The sequence below is a fragment of the Bos indicus x Bos taurus genome, chromosome 23 (genome assembly GCF_003369695.1).
Source record: "Bos indicus x Bos taurus breed Angus x Brahman F1 hybrid chromosome 23, Bos_hybrid_MaternalHap_v2.0, whole genome shotgun sequence".
Taxonomy (NCBI): domain Eukaryota; kingdom Metazoa; phylum Chordata; class Mammalia; order Artiodactyla; family Bovidae; genus Bos; species Bos indicus x Bos taurus.
In genome coordinates, this window is record NC_040098.1 from 1,997,043 (window position 1) to 2,023,789 (window position 26,747).

General features: G+C 38.1%; 1 protein-coding gene across 12 annotated transcripts in view; it reads right to left on the reverse strand.

The window, feature by feature from the left end:
• The window catches only part of KHDRBS2 (KH RNA binding domain containing, signal transduction associated 2), a 768,231-nt gene that overhangs the window by 740,977 nt on the left and 507 nt on the right, over positions 1-26,747 (reverse strand). The gene's annotated exons all lie outside the window — the stretch shown is intronic.

Below are 26,747 nucleotides of genomic sequence, written 5' to 3' on the forward strand. Positions count from 1 at the left end.
CATCCTCTGTCGTCCCCTTCTTTGCTTGCATAGAGAATCTCAAATTCAATGTGCTGGCTTTCTGAAGCACACACGGCATGGACACTCCAGCAGACCACAGGCTGGCTCTTCTACTCTTTACCTCAGCCTTCATCCTCTTATAGTTTTAGAGATCTTTCTTTCTGTAAGCACTCAACCAGAACTGTTCACAGTTTCGAGTTACCTTATTCTCTTTGTGAAATGTGACAGTGGATTAGATTTGCATTTGTTCAGACTCTCTGTAACAGCAGAGTTTTCAGCCATGTCATTCCAATCTCACAGATTGGTCATTGAGTCTTTCCTTCCCCCTTTTCCCTACTTTTTGAAATCTAACAAATTTAAACTTATTTTCCTTATTATCCAATTTATAGAGACTATATTTTTTATTATTCCTTATTAGAATCAAAGGCTTCCCAGAGGGTGCTAGTGGTAAAGGATCTGCATGCCAATGCAGAAGACACAAGAGACACAGGTCCGATCCCTGGCGGGAAGATCCTCTGGAGAAGGAAATGGCAGCCTACTTCAGTATTTGTGCCCAGGAAATTCCATGGACAGAAGAGCCTGTTGCCTATAGACCATGAGGTCACAAACAATCGGACATGACTGAGTGACTGAGCACTTTATAATCAAAATAAATGAATAAAAAAAAAAAAAAAAAAAAAAAACAGTGAGTCTATAAGCTGAAAAGGAGCTCAAAGATTAACTGGCATTCAAAGTTGAACTGTCTGTCCAGAAAACCCCACTAATGTAATTTTGCATGGCTAACACTGAAAAACAAGTCTCAGGTCCCTATTCCTACATACTAAAATCCATCAGATCAACAATTCCAAAAGTAGGCAAAATGAAAATAAACTCTAAAGCACAATAGATCCAGAAAATTTATATTTTGGTTAATGTCAGTAATGTAAAGAATTTCTTTTATTAAGTTGGGGTTCACAAATTTTCAGAGAATTAGTAAACTGAAAGTTTCATTAATACTTAATACACTGTTGGGGCTTCCCAGGTGATGCTAGTGGTAAAGAACATGCCTGCCAATGCAGGAGACATAAGAGACGCAAGTTCAGTCTCTTGGTTAGGAAGATAGGAGAAGGAAATGGCAACCCACTCCAGTATTCTTGCCTGGAGATTCCCATGGACAAGGAGGCTGGGGGGGCTATAGTGCATAGGGTTGCACAGAGTTGGACACGACTAAGCAACTCAGCACACAAAACATTAGGTAAACTAAGAGAATAGGAATTCCACAAATGCATGTTGTGGTGCAACATGCATTACAACATTATTTAGACAGAAAATGAATTTATTTGTTGGTCTGCCGACACAGTAGGTCATTAAATGACCAGAGGTTGAAGATAAAACAAAACCCTGGAAAAGATGTCTCCTGCATTACCCTTGCTAAACAAACTGCTATCTCCTCTCAAATATAAGCCAATTGTGTTTTGTTATTTAGCTTCTATTGTGATGGGCAGAAATGACAGAATTCCTCTAACAAGAATGTGTGTGTGCCTCTCCTACAAGCCATGCATGTACTTGCATGTGTGTTTGTATGTAGACATTTTTTGTCATGTCATTAGTAATTAAAAGTGCTGTGCTGTGCTTAGTCACTCAGTCATGTCTGACACTTCCAAATTTACCATGCGAAAAAGATATGGAATTTTTTTTTTTAATAAGAAAGTTAATTGATGAAGGTTTAAGAAAGTGAATTAGCTAAATGTTGTATTTTCAATTACAATTAGTTTAACCAACCTGAAATTCTATGAGTATTACAATCGGAAACAAGAGACCTTGTTTCACAAAGTTTTTTTCACCTTTTCTTCTTCAATTAGGAACATCTATTCCCCTGCTCACTGTAGGCTTTCTGTTCCCGCAGCAAACAGAAAGGCAGCATGTGGCAACAGGCGTTTTGAAACCAAAAGACAAGACTGTCACTCCCAAACTATCAGCTCTTTCCTTTTTGAATACAAACATACTATTTGAAGTAATTCATGCAGTTTTTACTAAAAGGCACCTTGTATAACCTTGTAAGTGGTGATTTGTCATGTGGCAGGCTGTTATCAGGCAGCTACAATATTTTGCCTCAGTTCAAATAAAGACCAGCAATATTCTAAACTTCATTCAACATTACAGAGGAGGGATTCGCCAGATTTAGTTCATTTTTATCCCGTGTTATAGGTGGGCAGAAGGAAGTTGGGTAGAGGAACCATCTTCCTCCCTATTTGGCTGACTCTTTTGTGACTCACAAGTGACTCTGGCACTTTCTGTCTGTCCTATACAGACCACACATGGACTAAAATGACCTACATTACAACATGCTATACACTGCATACCTGCCCAGCTTCTAAAGCCAGGATCTATACAGTCTAGTTCAGTTCAGTTGCTCAGTTGTGTCCAACTCTTTGTGACCCTATGGCCTCCCTGTCCATCACCAACTCCAGGATCTTGCTCAAATTCATGTCCATAGAGTCAGTGATGCCATCCAACCATCTCATCCTCTGTGACCCCTTCTTCTCCCACCTTCAATCTTTCCCAGCATCAGGGCCTTTTCCAATGAGTCAGTTCTTTGCATCAAGTGGCCAAAGTATTGGAGTTTCAGCTTCAGCATCAGTCCTTCCAATGAATACTCAGGACTAATTTCCTTTAGGATTGACTGGTTGGATCTCCCTGCAGTCCAAGGGACTCTCAAGAGTCTTCTCCAACACCACAGTTCAAAAGGATCAGTTCTTTGGCACTCAGGTTTCTTTATAGTCCAATTCTCACATCTATACATGACTACTGGAAAAAAACATAGCTTTGGCTAGACAGACCTTTGCTGGCAAAGTAATGTCTCTGCTTTTTAATATGCTATCTAGGTTGGTCATAGCTTTTCTTCCAAGGAACAAGCATCTTTTAATTTCATGGCTGCATTCACCATGGCAGATTCACCACCTGCAGTGATTTTGGAGGCCCCAAAATTAAAGTTTCTCACTGTTTCCATTGTTTACCCATGTATTTGCCATGAAGTGATGGGACTGGATGCCATGATCTTAGTTTTCTGAATGTTGAGTTTTAAGCCACCTTTTTCACTCTCCTCTTTCACTTTCATGAAGAGCCTATTTAGTTCTTCACTTTCTGCCTTGAGGGTGGTGTCATCTGCATATCTGAGGTTATTGATATAATAACCTATACAGTCCTTGCCTAAAGGCTGTCACTGGCAGATAGAGTCTGCTTTTTGCCCCTAAGTTACATGTTTGTGTTACAGTGGTGCCCCAAATGTCCCAGTGTGATTAAGCATCGGTTGCCTACACTAGTAACTTGACTGTTAAAAAAAAAAAAACTTTAGTGACTGCTTTTCCTCCATGTCTAACTTCCCCATTTCTCAAGATCACTTTCAAAATAAATTAATTGCATGCTCTTATTTGTTTCCAGGTCTACTTCTGGAGAAGATTCTAAGATATTATGCACCTCTTATTAAATAAGTTTGAACTTAAAGTCACTGTAAATGAAGAGGGCAAATCTGAAATACCTGCTTATCCTAACATGCCAATGAAGATTCAACAGAGAACAGGAAAACCTAATGTCTGTTTTTTTTTTTTTTTTTGTCCTGCTTACCCATCACCTAGGATTAATAGGGTTTGAAAGGAAAATATTCTAAATAATGATGTATACTTACATAGGCATTTTCAATTTAAACATAATTATAACTCTATTCAAGCATTCAAACAAACACAGAAAATGCCATCTCTTTAATGATTATCAAATGTGCTTTGGCTTTTCAGTGCTGGCAATTAGTGCCAGAACAAGTAAGTTTCTACATTCAAATCCTCATCTCAAGGTCTCCTTTTAGAGGAACACAAACTAAACATTACACAAGATTGCTATTATCCTAAGACCAGTTCTGTTTTCTCTGAAAGTTTTTTGGTTTCAAATAACATAAAACAAATGGAAACCACGTTAAATAATTATCAGAAAGTGTATATCTCAGAAAAAAACCTGGAGCTTCTCCAGAAACCAAGGTTAGCTGGGACCCTGGATAGACCTCCTTGGAATGGCCTCAGTCTGTGTATCTGTTCTGCTCTATCTGACTTAGAACGCCAGAGTTTACTTTTCTCCTGTATTAGGAACCAACCAAATCAGATGGCTTTGTCTCTCCTTTAACGCCAATTTCTCACCAGAAGCAATCAGGTGGCTGCTCTGAGCCCTTTGACTGAAGCTGAGTGGACAAGTGTCAGTAATTCAGTGCCTTGAAGAAGAAGGTCGGGGTTTTAAGAGAATATGAGTCAAACAAACAGAAAATACTGTGAAACATCAATTATATGATATCAGTTATCAAGGACTAGAAAGTGAATTGCATCTAAGAAAGGTTGTACTTGGTTTTTCATTTCTAACTGGAAGTGGTCAAAATGAGCTACTGATGGTAAACATCAGACACTTCAGACTTTCCTTATTTATCCATTGTGAAACTTAAACTAATACTGTGAAAGTCTGATTATATGTATATATGTATATATATATACATATATATATCTATTTATATATCTATATATATATATATATAGATAGATATATATATGACACATTTTCTTTCAGGGATTTAAACATATCTATGAACTACTATTTAACAAAAGTCATACGCTAACATTTCATGTTTGGACAAATTTCAAAAGCAAATCTCAATCTGAACTGTACAAAAAAGATCCTAATGAACCGGATAACTATGATGGGTGTGGTCAGTCACCCACAGCAAACATTCTGGAGTGTGAAGTCAAGTGTGCTTTAGTGAGCAATCCTGTTAATAAAGCTAGTGGATGTGATGGAATTCCAGTAGAGCTATTCAAAACCCTAAAAGACGATGCTATCAAAGTGCTGCACATCCAGAAGACACAGCAGTGGCCATGGGACTGGAAAAGGTCAATCCTCATCCCAATTCCCAAGAAGGGCAGTACTAAAGAATGTTCTAACTGTTGGACAGTTGCACTTATCTCCCACGCTAGTAAGGTCATGCTTAAAATCTTGCATGCTAAGCTTCAGCATTACTTGAACCAAGAACTTCCAGACATCAAAACCGGGTTTAGAAAAGGCAGAGGAACCAGAGATCAAATTGCCAACATTTGCTGCATCACAGAGAAAGCAAGGGAATTCCAGAAAAACATTTATCTCTGTTACATTGACTATACTAAAGTCTTTGACTGTGTGGATCATAACAAACTGTGGAAAGCTCTTAAAGATATGGGGATACCAGACCATCTTATCTGTCTCCCAAGAAACCTATATGCATGTCAAGAAGCAAGTTAGAACTCTGTATAGAACAACTGATTGGTTCAGACTGAGAAAGTATGACAGGGCTGTCCTCACCATGATTTAATGTATACACTGAGAACATCTTGAGAAATGCTAGATTGGATTAGTTACAAGCTGGAATTAAGATAGGCAGGAGAAACATCAACAACCTCAGAAGCTGAAGCTCCAGTATTTTGGTCACCTGTTGTGAACAGCTGACTCACTGGAAAAGTCCCTGGTGCTGGGAGAGATAGAGAGCAGAAGAAGAGGGTGTCAGAGGATGAGATAGGTGGATGGCATCACCAATGCAATGGACATGAACTTGGGCAAACTGTGGGAGATGGTGAGGAACAGGGAGGCCTGGCATGCTGCAGTCCACGGGGTTGCAAAGAGTCAGATATGATCATATGACTGAACAACAACAACAAATAAATTAGTAGTTAACCTAAATCATACACTAACATTTCATGTTTAGACAAACTTCAAAAGCAGTTTTCCTTTACGGTAACAAAGAATTATTGTCCAATACTATGAAATTTTTAAAATATAAGATAAAGTGGACATTCATAAATTTTCTAATCCAAACTTTCATTTCCAAGGAATTATCAATACATATCTTTTGAGAAAAGCAAAACAGCTATTTTTCCTTTTTGCAACTTTTTATCAGAGGTTTTTTAAAATACTTTCATAGGAAGAGATTTCAGTACTTCACAAGGTTGTGTCACTTGATGACATCTTTATTCATTTTTTTTTCCTTGTTCAAATCCAAGCAGAAATTGTCCATTGCATCTCTAACTTCTAAAATGCAGAACAAAACTAATTGCCTTCCCCTGTGTAAACACATTGTCCCAGGAATTACCTTGTCAGAATCCAGCACTGATGTACTGTTTCAGTCTGGATCATTATTAAATCTCTTTTTTGGCTGTTAGTATTGACATGATAGGTACCTACGTGTTTACAAAATCATAGTGGTATGGTATCTGTGCTTTAGGGATTAATCTAAAGTCATCAGTCACTTATGCCTTTGGGAAATTTCTAAAACTATGCCACATTTCAGGGTGATAGTGATGCTGGCTTTTAATATGCCACAGAAGATCAAGAGGTAATGGGCCATCACTGTGGGTGGAGATGCAGGTCATACTTTTTTATCTGTAGGTATATCTATTTCACCCAGGGCAGGTTTCTCAATTCTGTACAGTGTACTGTTTCAATACATACATTTTTACCTGCAAAAATAGAAAAAGCATGTAACCAATACTATGAAATTTTTAAAATATAAAATATGGTCTTATATTTTATAAAATATTATAATATAATATAGTATCTTATATTCTATAAGATAAAATATAAAATAAAATTATATGGTCTTTTTTAAAATTAAATGTTTAATGAATATACTTTGCTTGCTTCTGTGTGATACTAGAACCTACTTTGCTACTGAGGATAGTGCAGTTGTTCAGGTTTCATAAGACTTCACTACCACTGAGTAGCAACAAAAGCCTTACTTTATTGAATGTTATCCTTGTCAGAGTCAGTAAACTTCAAGGTCTCTGGGATGGCTAGTCTCCTCCTCAAAAAAGTAAGAAAAGTGCATCCATGTGTCCTTAAAGGATTATGTTCTAAATTCTGACGACATGGGAAAAGTTTCATATAGCTATATATAATTTTAAAGCACAGTCTACACATGTCATGCTTAATAAATCTAAGGCGCTCATGATTCCCTTTTGTATTAAAACAGATACATTGAGGGTCAATATTGTAGACATTTCACATATACTTAGACACTAAGTATCTTACGTGTACCCCAATGTTCACCACAGCACTGTTTATAATAGCCAGAACATGGAAGCAACATGTCCATCAGCAGATGAATGGATAAGAAAGCTGTGGTACATATACACAATGGAGTATTACTCAGCCATTAAAAAGAATACATTTGAATCAGTTCTAATGAGGTGGATGAAACTAGAGCCTATTATACAGAGTGAAGTAAGCCAGAAAGAAAAACGCCAATATAGTATACTAAAGCATATATATGGAATTTAGAAAGATGGTAACAATAACCCTGTATGAGAGGCAGCAAAAGAGACACAGATGTACAGAACAGTTTTTTGGACTCTGTGGGAGAGGGAGAGGGTGGGATGATTTGGAAGAATGGCATTTAAACATGTATAATATCATGTATGAAACGAATCGCCAGTCCAGGTTCAATGCATGATACAGGATGCTTGGGACTGGTGCACTGGGACGACCCAGAGGGATGGTACAGGGAGGGAGATGGGAGGAGGGCTCAGGATGGGGAACACGTGTACACCCATGGCAGATTCATGTTGATGTATGGCAAAACCAATACAATATTGTAAAGTAATTAGCCTCCAATTAAAATAAATTTATATTATAAAAAGTATAAAAAACATAGATATTTATTTTTCTATACTTTATGTGCTTAAACACTATATGTTTATCATATTTATACTGTATCTTTTAATACATTAAACATGATAATGACCAAAGGAAAATCCTTTCAGTAAGTGATGCTGGATATTTAAATTAAAAAAAAAAGAACCGACCCTATGCTGAAATTATAAACAAAAGTTATCTCTGGATGTGTCATAAACTTAAAGCTAAAACCATAAAGCTCCTAGAAAAAATACTGAAAAGATCCTCTGTGACTTTGAGGTAGGCAAAGAAGTACTAGAGAGGACACAATACGAAGTATAAGAAAAAACATGTATAATATCATATATGAAACGAGTTGCCAGTCCAGGTTCGATGCACGATACTGGATGCTTGGGGCTAGTGCACTGGGACGACCCAGAGGGATGGTACAGGGAGGGAGGTGGGAGGACGATTCAGGATGGGGAACACGTGTATACCTGTGGTGGATTCATGTTGATATAGGGCAAAACCAATACAATATTGTAAAGTTAAAAAATAAAATTAAAAAAAAAGAAAAATAAATAAATTATAGCAGTAAAAAAAGAAAAAACAAAGGATTATACTTCAGAAAAAAAGTAACAACTGGGGCTCTTCAAAGGACCCTCAAGAATTAAAAATTTGTCAACATTCTAGCCAATTGTTTCAAGTAATAACATGTCCAACATCAGTAATCATCAAGGAACTAAAAACTAAAAGGGGAAGAGAGGGAGGGATAAATTAGGAGTTTGGGATTAACACATACACACTTCTATATATGAACTAGATAACCAAGGACCGATCGCATAGCACAGGAAACCATATTCAAAATCTTATAATAACTTTAATGAAAAATAATCTGGAAAAAATATATTTAATACAGATATATGTGCATGTGTGTGTGTCACACTTTGTGTGTCAAACTGAATCACTTTGCTGTATATCAGAAACTACAACACTGTAAATCAACTATTTGTGTGAGTGTGTGTGAAGGTCGCTCAGTCGTGTCCAACCCTTTGCAATCCCATGGATTATACAATCCATGGAATTTTCCAGGCCAGAATATTGGAGTGGGGAGCCTTTCCTTTCTCCAGGGGATCTTCCCAACCCAGAGATCGAACTCAGGTCTCCTACATTGCAGGGGGATTCTATACCAGCTGAACCACAAGGAAGCCCATACTTCAATTAAAAAAAATTAAATAAAATAAAAAACACAATTTAAAAATGATTCAAACAAACAAAATACACAATGTTACCACTGAAATACTAGAATAGCTGTTGTTAAAAAGACTGAGAACTTCAAGTGTTGCCATGCAAGTGGAACTACCAGACTTTTCATGCAATGTTGGTGAGAGACAAAACAGTGCAATCACTGTAGGAAATTATTTTGCAACCTCATACAATGTGTGTATGTGTGTGTGGGGGGGGTGTATATATATATACATGGTTAACCTTATTTACATTTTATATATATATATATATTTATAAAATATACACATACATTCACATTCTAAGACCCAGCAATTCTGCTTCATATAGAGAATGCATGTCTGCATAAATCTAGCACATGAATATTCATAGCAGTCTGCTCATAAGCTAACCCTGAAGACAATCCAGATGTCCATGTACAAGATATATGACTATTAAATTGTGAGACATTGATACAATGGAACATTACACAGCAAGAAAAATGAACTACTGACAAATGCAGCAACATGGATAACTTTCAATACTATACTGACCTTAAGAAGAAGGAAGAATACACACTCTTTGAACCTCTGATTCTCTCCTAATCCAACATCTACTGCAGGTACCTACTTTTTCCTCCAAAGGTTCTTACTGACTTATTGTCTTATGTGACTCTGTTGACCAGTGCCACTTTCTTATTTTCCCCTTGAATTTGTGATTCTACAGTCAATGTAGAAATTTAGACTTTCCATTTTGATCAGTGATCCACAGTGAGCACAAGATGACCACCAGAATGTGCTGGACATTTAGATTTTTAAAGCTTGTATTAGGAACATTTCTCTACACTAAGCAGCATTACAGTGTGAAAAGAGACATGTATTTTGTTTCCAAGATTTCTGGTTGAAATATTAACTATATAGTAAAGGTTTATTACAGAGTGACATCCTCAGGAATTAAGAATGGAAGAGATGACCAGGTCAGATCTAGGAAAGGGTGCAGAGCTTCCAAGCCCTGTGGGAGCACCCCATTCTCCCCAGATCTCCTTGAGCTATGGGTCTGGATGCAATCTGAACCCAGTTCCTCCATGCACTAATATCAAGGTTTCATTACACCGGCACAGTTGATTAAATCAGCATGGCCACTGGCAACTGATTCAACCTCCAGTCCCTCTCCTCAAAGGTCTGTGGGGTAGTAAGGAAGAGAGGGGCAAAAAGTTCCTATCCTCTAATTACAAGCTGGTTCCCCTGGCAACCAGCCTCTGTCCTTATGTTTCCTACTTCAAAAAGTCACTTTATTTGTATTAAAAAAGATTCCTTTCTAGTGAAGAAGGAATTCATAGGGCCTGGACTCCATCTTAGGCCTGTTCATGCTGATCATGCTCGGCCACCTTTCCAATGTACTGTGAACTCTGTGTTTAGTGTCTATGAAAACAACAACAGAAGGATAAGACCCTCTCCAGACAGGGGAACCTTGAAGATCGTATCTAGGTTACTCATCGCCTAAGACAAAACATACACTAATCACCCCTTCCTCCAAACAGGCCATAAATTTTTCTGTATCTATTGGAGTGTAACCTTGGGTTTATTGATTATTGGATAATTGTTTGACTGAGCACGTGAACACATAGCACGTGAATGATGGGGTTATTGGGATTGTATTTCCTTAGTTTATGTAAGTCTCAAGGAATTTGGAGTGGTGGGTTCAGACACGTACACATGGGTTACAGAAGATTTTCACAAATGCTGGTTGGGGTCCTTCACTAAGAGGAGACTTTGCCTTGGGCCCACCGGTGTAATAAACTGCACTCCACCATCTGCATTGTCCATCTGAGTGAGTTTGTTTCCCAGAACGCGTGGCTACAACACCAGCTCTTCTCACTTAGGATATTCCACAGTGGATATAGGGGCTGTGGCCAGAAACAGGTAAGATGACCAAACATATAAATATATTTATTTATTTATTTTTAAGCAATATATTTATTTTTTTATGTATAACATCCTTTTTTTTTTTTTTTTTTACTTAACAATATTGTATTGGTTTTGCCATACACCAACATGTATCTGCCACGGGTGTACATGTGTTCCCCATCCTGAACCCCTCTCCCACCTCCCTCCCCATACCATCCCTCTGGGTCATCCCAGTGCACCAGCCCCAGGCTTCCTGTATCCTGCATTGAACCTGGACTGGCGATTCATTTCTTATATTATATTATACATGTTTTAATGCCATTCTCACAAATCATCCCCCTCTCCCTCTCCCACAGAGTCCAAAAGACTGTTCTATACATCTGTGTCTCTTTTGCCATCTTGCATACAGGGTTGTCATTACCATCTTTCTAAATTGTAAATCATAAAAATCACACAAAGTCTACCCATTTTTAAAAGTTTTTTTTTTTTTTTCCAGGCTTTGGAAGTGTTGTTTCCTATATCTGTATATCCTTCTTCTAGATTAAAACCCCTCCTTCACTGAATCCCCACCATATCTTACTTGTGCTTTACATCTCAGCTAATATGGTCCTTCCATTGAGCCTACCCATGATCTCTGTGGGCTGCTAAAGCATTATCTATGTGCCTTATCACTGCATTTCTCCAATCCTATGGAGATTGTGTATTTAATTAGCTGTAAGTCTGTCCTCTATCCCTTGTCCTCCATCTAAGTGTAGGTCTCAGATAGTAATACAGACTACAGGTCCATAGCAACCAACTGGCCAAGTCTGTATTGTTTCTCATTTATCACCTGGTTAGTTTTTGCTTCACACACACACACACACACACACACACACACACAGTCTGCTCATTTTACTCAAAGAGAAACAATTTGGGTTATTCACCTCATTCCAAATGCTTATCACCTCATCTAATTCCATTAAATGGCTCTTAATTATCACAATGATTTTTCTACCAGATTTTCTTTATATAGATATGATATAATTTTCAATCTTTCACTAATTTCAGAATACTAGCTTTTACAGAGTCATGTCTCCTCTTGAAGTCCATTTCAAAACACCTGCATGTAACAGAAACGTCATTTGCCTCAGCCTGTCAAAATGCTCCATCTTCTCACAATTCTTTAGGCTTTCCTGGTGGCTCAGCTAGTAAAGAATCCATCCACAATGTGGGAGACCTGGGTTCAATCCCTGGGTTGGGAAGATCCCCTGGAGAAGCGAACAACTACACACTCCAGCATTTTAGCCCTGAGAATCCCAAGGACTGTATAGACCACTGGGTCGCAAGAGTCAAACACGACTGAGCAACTTTTACTTCACTCACACAATTCCTTAACACCCCCCTTTTCCACCAGATCTTGGATGGACAAAAATACATCTAGTTTTTGACTTATAGGAAGGAAAACTTGGATTATGTGGAGATATGGATGACACCTAATTCAACACTCACGTAAATTTCTCCATTTACAACATTCACATGCCTAAACAGTCACAACTAAATTCTATTATGTATTCATGCTACTGTTTCCATTTTATAGTCAGATCTTATATAATGAGTGTATTGCTGTATGTGAATCAAATTTCTAAACAATCAAATTCCTTAAATTTTCTGAAGGAAATTACTTTAAAGGAAAAATATTATCTAGTAATAGACATTTAACTCTCCTAAAAGTTTTTATAGCAAGTTCTTGGTTCTTACTTAAACAACTCATATTCTGCAGTATCTTTAACATATCAGTGTTTAATGGTTGCTTTATGACACCTTCACATTAAAACTGGACATTTATGAAACCTTTGACTTCTTACTTTAAAACTCCAAATGAATTATGCTACCCTGCAATCTGCCTCTTTATCTTTCCCATAATATAGGGACAATACCACCTGCCTTTTTGGATATAATGTAAGGACATGACCCATAGTGTGTGCTCAAGAAAAACAATTATTACTCTAGTCATCCCCCCTTTCTCAAAATGAACAGGATTCTCCTTCAGCCTCTGCGGAGTTTCTGTCACACAGGCTCTGTCTCCTGAGTTGCATCAGGGCTTATCATTTTCTGACATACAGTGAACCTGCTAAAAATAGCTATAATTGAGAGGAAACACATTCTGCTTTTCTATTAGAAAAGTAAAATCTAATATTCAATGATTTGAAGGAAATGGGCATCAATTGTGCAATCCTGATAACAGTGCATAATACTGACCATTCTGCTTCAAAGAATAAATATTAAGCTTCAGAACCTATAGAAAACATTTGAACAAGGCCATGCTGCTGAGCTCTCAAGTTCTGACAACATGCAAATTCTGCTAAACTATTAAATTTTAAACAAACACTCCCTCAAGACACAAGAGAGGGGCTCCTCAAGACACAAGAGAGGGGCTCCTCAAGACACAAGAGAGGGGCTATGGTTGTTCTTCCTTCCTAGAAGAATTTAGCAAGTTAAACAGTTCTCCTTAAAGGAAAAAAAAAATGTAGAGAAAAATGTCTCAACAAATCACAGAAACTTCTCCAATCCTTTAGATCCAAAAAAAGAACGGCCATATTCCCCTACTCTGGCCTCCTAAACCCCAAACTTCCTGAGAAACAACTGTGAGTGTAAGACATTCTGAAAAGTTAGGCTTTCCCAATAATCCTTAACACAATTCTGTACTAAGGTAGTTTCACTGAGTTAGGATTGGGGTGGAGAGTACTGACAAAACGTGGTCCACTGGAGAAGGAATGGCAAACCACTTCAGTATTCTTGCCTTGAGAACCCCATGAACAGTATGAAAAGGCAAAAAGATAGGACACTGAAAGATGAACTCCCCAGGTCGGCAGGTGCCCAATATGGTACAGGAGATCAGTGGAGAACTAACTCCAGAAAGACTGAAAGGATAGAGCCAAAGCAAAAACAATACCCATTTGTGGACATGACTGGAGATGGAAGTATAGTCTGATTGTGTAAAGAGCAATATTGCATAGGAACCTGGAAAGTTAGGTCCATGAATCAAGGCAAATTGGAAGTAATCAAACATGAGATAGCAAGAGCGAACATCAACATTTTAGAAACCAGAGAACTAAAATGGACTGGAAAAGGTGAATTTAACTCAGATGACCATTATACCTACTACTATGGGCAAGAATACCTTAGAAGAAATGGAGTAACCATCACAGTCAACAAAACAGTCCAAAATGAAGTACTTGGATGCAATTTCAAAAACGACAAACTGATCTCTGTTTGTTTTCAAGGTACACCATTCAAATTCACAGTAATCCAAGTCTATGCCCCAACCAATAATGCTGAAAGGTGAGGCTCAGTAGATCTATGAAGACCTACAAGACCTTCCAGAACTAACACCCAAAAAAGATGTCCTTTTAATTATAGAGGACTAGAATGCAAAAGTAGGAAGTCAAGAGATAGCTGGAGTAACAGGCAAATTTGGTCTTGGAGTACAGAATTAAACAGGGCAAAGGCTAATAAGAGTTTTGCCAAGAAAATGCAATGGTCATAGCAAACACCCTCTTCCAACAACACAAGAGAAAACTCCACACAGGAACATCACCAGATGGTCAACATTGAAATCAGATTGATTATATTCTTTGCAGTCAAAGATGGAGAAGCTATACATGGTCAGCAAAAACAAGACCGGGAGCTGACTGTGGCTAAGATCATGAACTTCTTATTGCCAAATTCAGACTTAGATTGAAGAAAGTGGGGAAAACCACTAGACCATTCAGGTATGACCTAAATCAAATCCCTTACGATTATACAGTGGAGGTGAGACATAGATTCAAGGAATTAGATTTGATAGACAGAGTGCCTGAAGAACTATGGACAGAGGTTCGTGACATTTTATAGGAGGCAGGGATCAAGACCATCGCCAAGAAAAAAGTGCAAAAAGGTTGTCAGAGGCCTTACAAATAATTGTGAAAAGAAGAGAAGTGAAAGGCAAAGGAGAAAAGGAAAGATATAACCATTTGAATGAAGAGTTTGAAAAAATATAAAGGAGAAATAAAAAAGCCTTCCTCAGTGATCAATGCAAAGAAATGAGGAAAACAACAGAATGGGAAAGACTAGAGATCTCAAAAAATTAGAGATACCAATGGAACATTTCATGCAAAGATGCACTCAATAAGGACAGAAACGGTATGGACCTGACAGAAGCAGAAGATATTAAGGAGAGGTGGCAAGAATACACAGAAGAACTATACACAAAATATTTTCACAACTCAGATAATCACAATGGTGTGATCACTCACCTACAGCCAGACAGAATGTGAATTCAAGTGGGCCTTAGGAACAAAGTTAGTGGTGGTGATGGAATTCCAGTTGAGCTATTTCAAATTCTAAAAGATGATATTGTGAAAATGCTGCATTCAATATGCCAGAAAATTTGGAAAACTCAGCAATGGCCACAGGACTGGAAATGATCAGTTTTCATTCCAGTCCCAAAGAAAGGCAATGCCAAAGAATTCTCAAACTACTGCAAAATTGCACTCATCTCAAAGTAATGCTCAAAATTCTCCAAGCCAAGCTTAAACAGTACATAAACTGTGAACTCCCAGGTGTTCAAGCTGGATTTAGAAAAGGCAGAGGAACCAGAGATCAAATTGCCAACATCCACTGGATCATGGAAAAAGCAACAGAGTTCCAGAAAAACATCTATTTCTTCTTTACTGACTACGCCAAAGCCTTTGACTGTGTGGATCACAACAAATTGTGGAAAATTCTGAAAGAGATGGGAATACCAGACAACCTGATCTGCCTCCTGAGAAATCTGTATGCAAGTCAGGAAGCAACAGTTAGAACTGGACATGGAACAACAGACTAATTACAAGTCGGAAAAGGAGTACATCAAGGCTGTATATTGCCACCCTACTTATTTAACTTATATGTAGGGTACATCATGGAGAAGGTGATGGCATCTCACTCCAGTACTCTTGCCTGGAAAATCCCATGGATGGAGGAGCCTGGTGGGCTGCAGTCCATGGGGTCGCTAAGACTTGGACATGACTGAGTGACTTCACTTTCACTTTTCACTTTCACGCATTGGAGAAGGAAATAGCAACCCACTCTAGTGTTCTTGCCTGGAGAATCCCAGGGACAGGGGAGCCTGGTGGGCTACCAACTATGGGGTCGCATAGAGTTGGACATGACTGAAGTGACTTAGCAGCAGGGTACATCATGAGAAACACTGTGCTGGATGAAACACAAGCTGGAATCAAGATTGCCAGGAGAAATATCAATAAGCTCAGATATGCAGAACATCACACTTATGGCAAAAATGGAAGAAGAAGAAAGTGAAAGAGGAGAGTGAAAAAGTTGGCTTAAAACTCAATATTCAGAAAACTAAGATCATGGAATCTGGTCCAATCACTTTATAGCAAATAGATGGGGAAACAGTGACTGACTTTATTTTGGGGGGCTCTAAAATCACTGCAGATGGTGACTGCAGCCATGAAATTAAAGATGCTTGCTCCTTGGAAGAAAAGCTATGATCAACCTAGACAGCATATTGAAAAGCAGAAACATTACTTTGACAACAAAGATCCATCTCATCAAAGCTATGGTTTTTCCAGTAGTTATGTATGGATGTGAGAGTTGGATGATAAAGCTGAGCACCAAAGAATTAATGCTTTTGAACTGTGGTGTTGGAAGAGACTCATGAGAGTCCCTTGGACTGCAAGGAGATCCAACCAGTTCATCCTAAAGGAGATCAGTCCTGGGTGTTCATTGGAAGGACTGATGCTGAAGCTGAAACTCCAATACTTTGGCCACCTGATGTGAAGAGCTGACTCATTGGAAAAGACCCTCATGCTTGGAAAGATTGAAGGTGAGAGTAGAAGGGGATTACAGAGGATGAGATGGTTGGATGGCATCACTGACTCAATGGACATGAGTTTGAGTAAACTCCAGGGGTTGATGATGGACAGAGAGGCCTGGCGTGCTACAGTCCATGGGATCACGAAGAGTCGGACACAATAGAGCAACTGAACTGAACTGTACTAAGGTAAATTTCCTTCTTTATACATGTACTAACCTTTTATAAACTATACTTATTTAAAGATGCTGTGGAAGAATTCACCCAATATTCCCATTCAGAAACATATTTCAGAAATTACGGGTACCACTACACTGATCTCCTTGACTTACTTTGCATGTTAACATTTGACCTTCCTATAAGGCTTGCATTTCTCCCACAGGAGACAGGATGTTTTGACCACTTCAGGAGCCTCTGGATGAGAAAACCTGGGTTTCAGCTTTATGATTTGCTTGCTGAGTGATCTGAAATAAATTAACTTGCTTAATTGTTAATTTTTCTCATTTGTAAGACAGGGTAACACTAATAACGATCTCATAGGATTATGAAGGGATTAACAGTGGTAGACATGTTGACATCTAGTTTCAGTTCAGTTCAGTTAAGTCACTCAGTCCTGTCCGACTCTTTGCAACCCCATGAATCACAGCATGCCAGGCCTCCCTGTCCATCACCAACTCCCGGAGTTCACCCAGATTCATGCCCATCGAGTCAGTAATGCCATCCAGCCTTCTCATCCTCTGTCGTCCCCTTCTTCTCCTGCCCCCAATCCCTCCCAGCATCAGAGTCTTTTACAATGAGTCAGCTCTTCGCATGAGGTAGCGAAAGTACTGGAGTTTCAGCTTCAGCATCATTCCCTCAAAAGAAATCCCAGGGCTGATCTCCTTCAGAATGGACTGGTTGGATCTCCTTGCAGTCCAAGGGACTCTCAAGAGTCTTCTCCAACACCACAGTTCAAAAGCATCAATTCTTCGGCACTGAGCCTTCTTCACAGTCCAACTCTCACATCCATACATGACTACTGGAAAAACCATAGCCTTGACTAGAAGTACCTTTGTTGGCAAAGTAATGTTTCTGCTTTTGAATATGCTATCTAGGTTGGTCATAACTTTCCTTCCAAGGAGTAAGCGTCTTTTAATTTCATGGCTGCAGTCACCATCTGCAGTGATTTTGAGCCCCAAAAAATAAAGTCTGACACTGTTTCCACTGTTTCCCCATCTATTTCCCATGAAGTGATGGGACCAGATGCTTTCTGAATGTTTTCTGAATGTTGAGCTTTAAGCCAACTTTTTCACTCTCCACTTTCTCAACGTTGAGCTTTAAGCCAACTTTTTCACTCTCCTCTTTCACTTTCATCAAGAGGCTTTTGAGTTCCTCTTCACTTTCTGCCATAAGGCTGGCGTCATCTGCATATCTGAGGTTATTGATATTTCTCCCGGCAGTCTTGATTCCAGCTTGTGCTTCTTCCAGTCCAGCATTTCTCATGATGTACTCTGCATATAAGTTAAATAAGCAGAGTGACAATATACAACCTTGACATACTTCTTTTCCTATTTGGAACCAGTCTGTTGTTCCATGTCCAGTTCTAACTGTTGCTTCCTGACCTGCATACAGATTTCTCAAGAGGCAGGTCAGGTGGTCTGGTATTCCCATCTCTTTCAGAATTTTCCACAGTTTATTGTGATCCACACAGTCAAAGGCTTTGGCATAGTCAATCAAACAGAAATAGATGTTTTTCTGGAACTCTCTTGCTTTTTCCATGATCCAGCAGATATTGGCAATTTGATCTCTGGTTCCTCTGCCTTTTCTAAAACCAGCTTGAACATCAGAAAGTTCATGGTTGACATATTGCTGAAGCCTGGCTTGGAGAACTTTGAGCATTACTTTACTAGCATGTGAGATGAGTGCAATTGTGCAGTAGTTTGAGCATTCTTTGGCATTGCCTGTCTTTGGGATTGGAATGAACACTGACCTTTTCCAGTCTTGTGGCCATTGCTGAGTTTTCCAAATTTGTTGGCATATTGAGTACAGCACTTTCACAGCATCATCTTTCAGGATTTGAAATAGCTCCACTGGAATTCCATCACCTCCACTAGCTTTGTTCATAGTGATGCTTTCTAAGGCCCACTTGACTTCACATTCCAGGATGTCTGGCTCTAGGTGAGTGATCACACCTTCGTGATTATCTGGGTCGTGAAGATCTTTTTTGTACAGTTCTTCTGTGGTGTTCTTGCCACCTCTTTTTAATATCTTCTGCTTCTGTTAGGTCCATACCATTTCTGTCCTTTATCGAGCCCATCTTTGCATGAAATGTTCCCTTGGTATCTCTAATTTTCTTGAAGAAATCTCTAGTCTTTCCCATTCTGTTGTTTTCCTCTATTTCTTTGCATTGATCGCTGAGGAAGGCTTTCTTATCTCTTCTTGCTATTCTTTGGAACTCTGCATTCAGATGCTTATATCTTTCCTTTTCTCCTTTGCTTTTTGCTTCTCTTCTTTTCACAGCTATTTGTAAGGCCTCCCCTGATAGCCATTTTATTTTTTTGCATTTCTTTTCCATGGGGATGGTCTTGATCCCTGTCTCCTGTACAATGTCACGAACCTCATTCCAGAGTTCATCAGGCACTCTATCCATCAGATCTAGGCCCTTAAATCTATTTCTGACTTCCACTGTATAGTTTAGTGACTGACAAAGAGTATCTCCCCATCAATGATGATGACAGAGAGATGATGAGGACAAAGATCTATGATCACCATGACTTCCTCAGAATCCCTGTACCACTAACAGTCTGTAAACTCCAGCAGTTGTCACCATATACTGCTAATTTATATCATGTATATTTTTAAAAACTAACAAATTAAACATCTGACATCTCTTCACATACCAATAACACACACCGAGTGTTACCAACACACATCCAACGGCAAATGTAATCACATAGTTCAGTGTGGTAGAGTTCTTGCCCTACAAACTGACCCCCAGACTTTACCTGAACTATATCTATAGTAAGGGACCTAAAACTTTGTCATTCATTTGTTCTTGAATTTTTTTTAATCACTCTCTACTGCAGAAATTTTTTGGAAGTAGTGTTTCAGAGGGTAAGGTAAGCACTGGAGAATATGCTACAAATTATTTGCTTCCAAAAATAGTTTTTAAAAATTGAGCAAAAGGATATGGAGCTGTGATGTCTCAACTTTTTGACAAACAAAACGTGACTATTTCAGAACACTCCATTGGATAAAATGAAAAAGTCATGTAACATGGGTATTTGCTAACATTCATTTCAGAGATCAGTTATTAACCAGCACTCTATTATTATTTTTAATCTATTTCTATTTCAGTTCAGTCGCTCAGTCATGTTCGACTCTTTGCAACCCCATGAATCACAGCACGCCAGGCCTCCTTGTCCATCACCAACTCCCGGAGTTCACTCAAACTCATGTCCATCGAGTCAGGGATGCCATCCAGCCATCTCATCCTCTGTTGTTCCCTTCTCTTCCTTCCCGCAATCCCTCCCAGCATCAGGGTCTTTTCCAATGAGTCAACTCTTCGCATGAGGTGGCCAAAGTATTGGAGTTTCAGCTTTAGCATCAGTCCTTCCAATGAACAACTAGGACTGATCTCCTTTAGGATGGACTGGTTGGACCTCCTTACAGTCCAAGGGACTCTTCAGAGTCTTCTCCAACACCACAGTTCAAAAGCATCAATTCTTCAGCGCTCAGATTTCTTCACAGTCCAACTCTCACATCCCTACATGACCACTGGAAAAACCATAGCCTTGACTAGACAGACCTTTGTTGGCAAAGTAATGTCTCTGCTTTTTAATATGCTATCTAGGTTGTTCATAACTTTCCTTCCAAAGAGTAAGCGTCTTTTAATTTCATGGCTACAATTACCATCTGTGGTGATTTCAGAGCCCCAAAAAATATTTCATTGAAATTCACCATTGCTTTAAGAAAAGGATTATATTACAATCTATTAATATATTGTCTTACACTGATAATAGCTTTAAACAAACCAACTGGTCTTAATATAATTCCAATTAAGCTACATTTCTTCTCTGTATTCAGACAAGAACAAATACGGACATAGGAAAGGCTGGTGACATTATGGAATCATCTCCAAGGGTTACTAAAATATCTTTCCTTTCTACAGCTGCCATGGGGACACAGAGCTCCAGTCTAGATTTATACTTAATTAAACCAAAAATCTGGATCTCATATTGCATTCTGATTACCCAAATGGATTTATCCTGGTCATGCTAATTCTTACATAAATAATTAATGAAATATTAATGTATAAGAATGAACCTACCTTCACAAGAAAACCTTATAAAGAAATATATTATAACACAAATGAATGGCGACTGGTTATTATACATAAAATAAACACAAAAGACTTTGTGGAAGAAGGCAGCCCTGCTGGGTACCATGGGAACTAGGTAGTGGTTTCCCCAGATTTTCTTGTGCTTCATATACACCAAAATGGGAGCTAAAGAGGTTAGCAAACCAAAAACATTGACAGAAAGAGACAAAAACAAAGGCTCAAGCAAAGCCTGCTCTTTCCAGCAGCAGGACTAGAAAGAGGGCAACCTTGCATGACAGAAAAAATTTAAATGACAAACACCCTCCCTTAGCCAAAGAACAGACATAGAAAACAAAACCAGGCCCCAAAACCAGTGTCTCATGCTCACCTCAGTCAAGAAAGGTAAATAGGGAGCTGAGGTGTCCAGCTTTTCCCTGCTGTGAAGGGGCACCCCTTCTCTTTAGAAGAACTGGAGGCCTGAATGGGCAACGAGGGTTCTGTTCCACTGGCAGTGGGGACAGAGGCCATGTGGAGACCCAGGTGTCCACCCTCAGGAGCAGGAGCAATGCATACTCCCCCTCCAAGCCAGTGGGTGTCAGAGCAGCTTTCACCCCTGCTGGAACTTCTCCCCACCCATCTTGGTGTCACTAGAGGTCATATGGGGATCAACAAGAAGGGCCCTTCACTCTCCTGGGCACCTGGGAGAGCCTGGATTCTCCCTGCCCTGGGAACATCCAGGAGGCACCCCCACCCCCCACCCCTCTCCTCTGCTGGCCTGTGGTCTGAAACAGCCTGCCTTCCAGAACAGCATTTAAAGGTATGATGTGGTTAGACCTTGCCTTTAAATGAACCATTCTGATAGGGTGTCTGTGCTGGGGTGATGATGAAAAAGAGGGAGGATTCTGAGAGTAACAGAGAGAAGAGAAAACCAACAGTGTGTAGTGTTCAAAAGCCAAGGGAGAAACCAAAAAATTGGGAAAAGACCAACAGTGAAAAATACACCCAAGTACCCTGATGAGAGATCAGAAACATCTTATTGGATTTGGTAATTAGATGATTCTCATTGGAGCCTCTGGTTGCAGGACAAAATGGGAGGCTGCAACCAGAACAGAGCTGTGGAAGGTAAACTGAGAAAGTGAGCAGCAGCAATACAGACTCACAGTATCAGAAACTGGAAGGAAACAAGGGAGGAAAAGTGTCTAGAAAGATTATTTTTGGAAATATTACTTTTGGAAAGTGAAATAAGTATTCTATTTTTTTTTAAAGTGATTCTAGTTGAATCATGTTTACAAGCTGCCCCAAGGAAAGATGGGGAAGAAGAAGGTGGAGCCACTAAAGAAAGGACATAATGACAGGACCGGCCTGGGGGAAGAGGGACACCAGGGTTAAGGATGCTGAGAACAAGTCAGCCTTGAACAAAAAGAGGCATTTCATCCTTGGGGAATGAAAAGAGTACAGGAGTTTCTAGGTAGTAGGAGGCTGAAGAACGTTGGAAGAGACAGATCCACTTCCCTTGATAAAAAAGAAGGATGAAATCAGCTGCCCAGAGTGACAGCCAAGCAAATGTGGAATTAGTCTTGAGCTACCTATGTCCTGGTCCAATCAGGCTCAAGTTAGACATGGACAAGCAAGCACTGACAGAAGGAACATATTTTAAAAACACTCATTAGAACCATCTTTCATAAGATAATTTATTTCATAATTTGGCTTATGAGTTAAAATTTCACTCAGCAATAATTCAAAAAATTAAGTACTAACATGAGTCAATGTTCATGTTATTAAAAAATCAAACTTCAATTTGACGTCAAGTCCATAATGTCACTAAAATGCTAAGGACAATCTTAAAAGTATTATCTTATATTTTCTGCTTCAGTTTTTGCTTTGGTTGTATAAAATCTATATTTTAAAATATAGCTTACATGTCACAAACAGTATTTTTTTTAACCTTAAAAGAACCATGCCTGATGGATATTAGTTTTGTTGTTTTACCAATGAAGAAACTGAGGATCAGAAAGTAAATAAATGAAATATCCTTTATTTCTTAGTTGGCAGGGGTGTCAAGATTCTATCCCAAGTGTTTTATTTGTTAAAGCAGAATTTCTCCACTACATAATAAATATGTTTTAACTGCAGATCAAAGATATCTTTCAAATCAAAGAAAATCTTTAAGTTAATTTTTTCCATTTTTTGTTTTAAGAAACATAAATAGGATTATCCCAAATTTATTGGGAAAGCAAAGTGATTACACTGATCAAAGGAAAAGTCACATGAATACTAGTTTTTATCAGAAGTGGGTTTTAGATATTATACCAATACCTTTATCTTAAGAACACACCATATTTAAATATTTCAAGGAACACATTCAAAATTAAAAATAATCCTTACTGAAAATCTAAATGTAGTTAAACCACTATGAGTCAGCGTTTGTAAAAAATTATTGATCCTTGTTCTTCTCATTCACCCACACCTGCAAACAGGCCAATCCTAAATGGAAGGGCAAAATTTTCACAAAAGTTTGAAAAAAGCATTCAGAGTTTTTTAAAAATACTTGAACTGTTGGGATATTAGCAATATTTGACTTTATCATATGATGAGTAAACCAAAACAATGATGAATTTTCCAATATTTGTGAAGAGACAGAGAACTCAAACACTCTGAATTGGATAATAATTTATTAATCCTTCTAAAGGTATGGAATTACCATAATTGAACATATACATTTGAACAGATGCAAAAAAGAATATTTCCATGTATATACATTTTTAACTCCCAAGCATTGAAAATAGTTCAGTAAGAACATAAATCTGTCCCCAGTGCCCAAAATAATGTGTATGCCTCAAACTGCAATACAATGCAATAAACATATTATTAATCATTAACCTAAGAAATGGAAAAAGTTTCCAAAATGTTTAACCACTGATTTTGGTATTCTGAATATACAAACTGCACTCCTTTGCATCAGGAGGAGTCCCAGATTTAATTAGAATTACAAAGAAGCATACAGATCATCTAGTCCAGCTCCTCAATTTGAAAGACAAGAAAACTGGCCCAGGGAAGAGAAATTTACCAAGATTCATTTTAGGCAAAAGTGGAATTAAAATCCAGGTATCTGGATTCACAGTTTAGTGTGCTTCCCTGAAGTATCATAGATATAAATAACCTCATCTAATTTCATCTGGCAAGCAAATTCAGAGACTGAGTGGAACTTCAAGGATTATGCTGAATCTGCTGTTTTATCATACTTCAAAGCACCTTCCATACAAATAGATAATAAATAATATTATAATCCAGAAGAAAATTATTTGAATTACTCAAGCAATATTATACTATTCAAAACATATTATTCAAGATCTTTTGTAAGTAACAACATAGTACATATAATGTTCAGGCTCTTCTATCAGCTTTGTCAGACTCATTCCTATTGAAAGCACCCAGCCAAAACAAAGTGAAGTAATAAACTACAACAAAAATAACAAAATAACCAGCAAACTAGCACTTTTAACCCCATGACCTTCAATTCTAAGTCTGTAGTCACAATGGCACACTGATTTGCATCTACCACCAATCAAAACAGCAAAACAAATCATTATGAATGCTCAGTGGCTTACATCACTGACCTTGTATATATTACCTTCCAGAAAATCATTCTGAAGAACTGAATCATCTGGATCATTTTTATTACACACTCAGTCTTGAGATAGTCTGAACAGTGCTGGCTGAAATGTACTTCTTGGAACACCTTCTTTCCAAACGAACATCTATGTCAGGTGTATTTATAGCCACTGCCTTCAATCAGTACATTTCCAGGGGTGAGAAATAAAATTATCTCAACAACAATTTCCTATAGAGATTTGAAATAAGACCTAAGAATCTAGGTAGACGGCCTTTGAAAAGACAATGAAAGATCTGTAATGTAAAATGTACGTTAAGGTTTATTCAGAAGGACACTGTTCCATGAGAACATGAAGAGGCTTGGGTACAATTAGAGAATTTAGATCTTATGGATCTTTCAGCCAGTTGCAAAGAGTCTCTTTATATACTCAAGATTATTATCATTACTCACCTCCTCCTCCTCCTCCTCCTTATGATTCCTCTGAAATGTGGACACCTATCTTTGTTTCTTCCTTAGACATTTCTCTATTTAGGCATTTTTTACTTCTAATTCGTTACAAAAGCAGAATATGCTTCCCCCTACTGGGAAAATATTAAATTACAAAGTACATAGGAACATGTTCCTAAGTATCAAAAAACCAAATTTCTGAGAAAAATAAAATGTTAAGGAAATGTTAAGGAACCAGGTGCACTTTTCTGACTATTTTACCACAGAGAAATACTTCCATACTCTGTTTAGAGCTCCTCACATGCATTGCTTTAGTTTGGCAGTTTTCAGTACACTAACTCTCATTAATGACTGATGAATTAATCATCTAGCCTACTGTCCCCAAAAGAAGTCCAATTAGCAGGTCTGAGAAAATGATTAATTTGTAAATTTTTCTATTTTAAAGACTTTGCCAGCTAAATGAAGACATTTCTGGAAAATGCATTGAAATAGATAATTTAAGAACACAATTGCATTTTTAATCATTTTGAACATTTGTTAATCCATTAATTTTCAATGTCCCTATTATTTTATGTAGTTTATTTATTTTTAATAGAGTACAGGGAGAGTTTAATTTTTTAACTGACTTTCATTTACAATTTTAGGTTTCATTTTTTTATTCAGTAACCAAGAAAGTAGTAAGAATGACTGCATTTTCCATCCCAAACCCTCTACAAAATCAACTTGTCCCCTGAAAAGTAGTTTATTTGTTTCCCACGTTCAATATTTCAATTGTTGTTTTTCTTAATTACTTAATATACAAAATAGAAAAATATCTGATACTTTATTGTTGCAAATAACAATCCATCAATAAAACATTTAAATAAGTGTAATGCCTATTTAATTCGTACATGGAGGATTAGAATTTCTCTTTCCATGTAAAACTAAATCTCACAAAAGAAAACATTTCTTTTGATGCTGAAGGGCTGAGGAGAAGAAAGTTACTACTTTTAGTTTTGCTAAGTTCCTAAGAACCTAAGCAACAAAACTGCATTGTAGTCAATTTGATGATGAAGCAACTCATTATTGAGACATTCATCCCCCCACCCCCAAAAAAAAGCCTTTAGTTTTTATAAAGGTAAATGTAGATTGCTACAGATATCTTGGGTACCTTTAGCAGTTAGATAGCACTGTTTCAAGATAAATGGAAGTAATTAGGTTAATATTTCTATCATGCAGAAGTTCCTGTGTGTGTGTGTTTAAACAACCCTTCAAGAGAACACAAAAGACAAGATATTTATGTTCCTCGGGGAATTAAATCTCTTTTAACATTAAGGCACACACACACACAAACTGCACACTTGGTACAACAGTTGATCAATCGTGGAGGGTTCCCAGGGACCAGCATCTCCCAGAGCACCCAATCATCACACCTCAAATAAACGGATATGCATTTCAGCCACTTCCACATTCACAAACAGAACACGTATAATTTAATCTAGGGTAATACTAAGACTTTCCATAGGAAAGACTGTAATTAGACTAAGGAAATCAAAATCACTTCTCAATCAGAACGGAGAGAGAAATAAGAGAAAAGTGGGGAAAGGGAAAGAAAAACAAATACTGATTTGTAGATAAGAAGCTCATCGAACACCACATTGATCACCATTCACTCCAAACTGACTTCCCTTCCCTTGGCGGAGTTAAAATATCCCGGTGGACCACTCAGCTCCTTAACGTCGCTCCATCAGTGATCCTAAAGTGCACTGTCTTCACAGCCAGCGCCCGCCG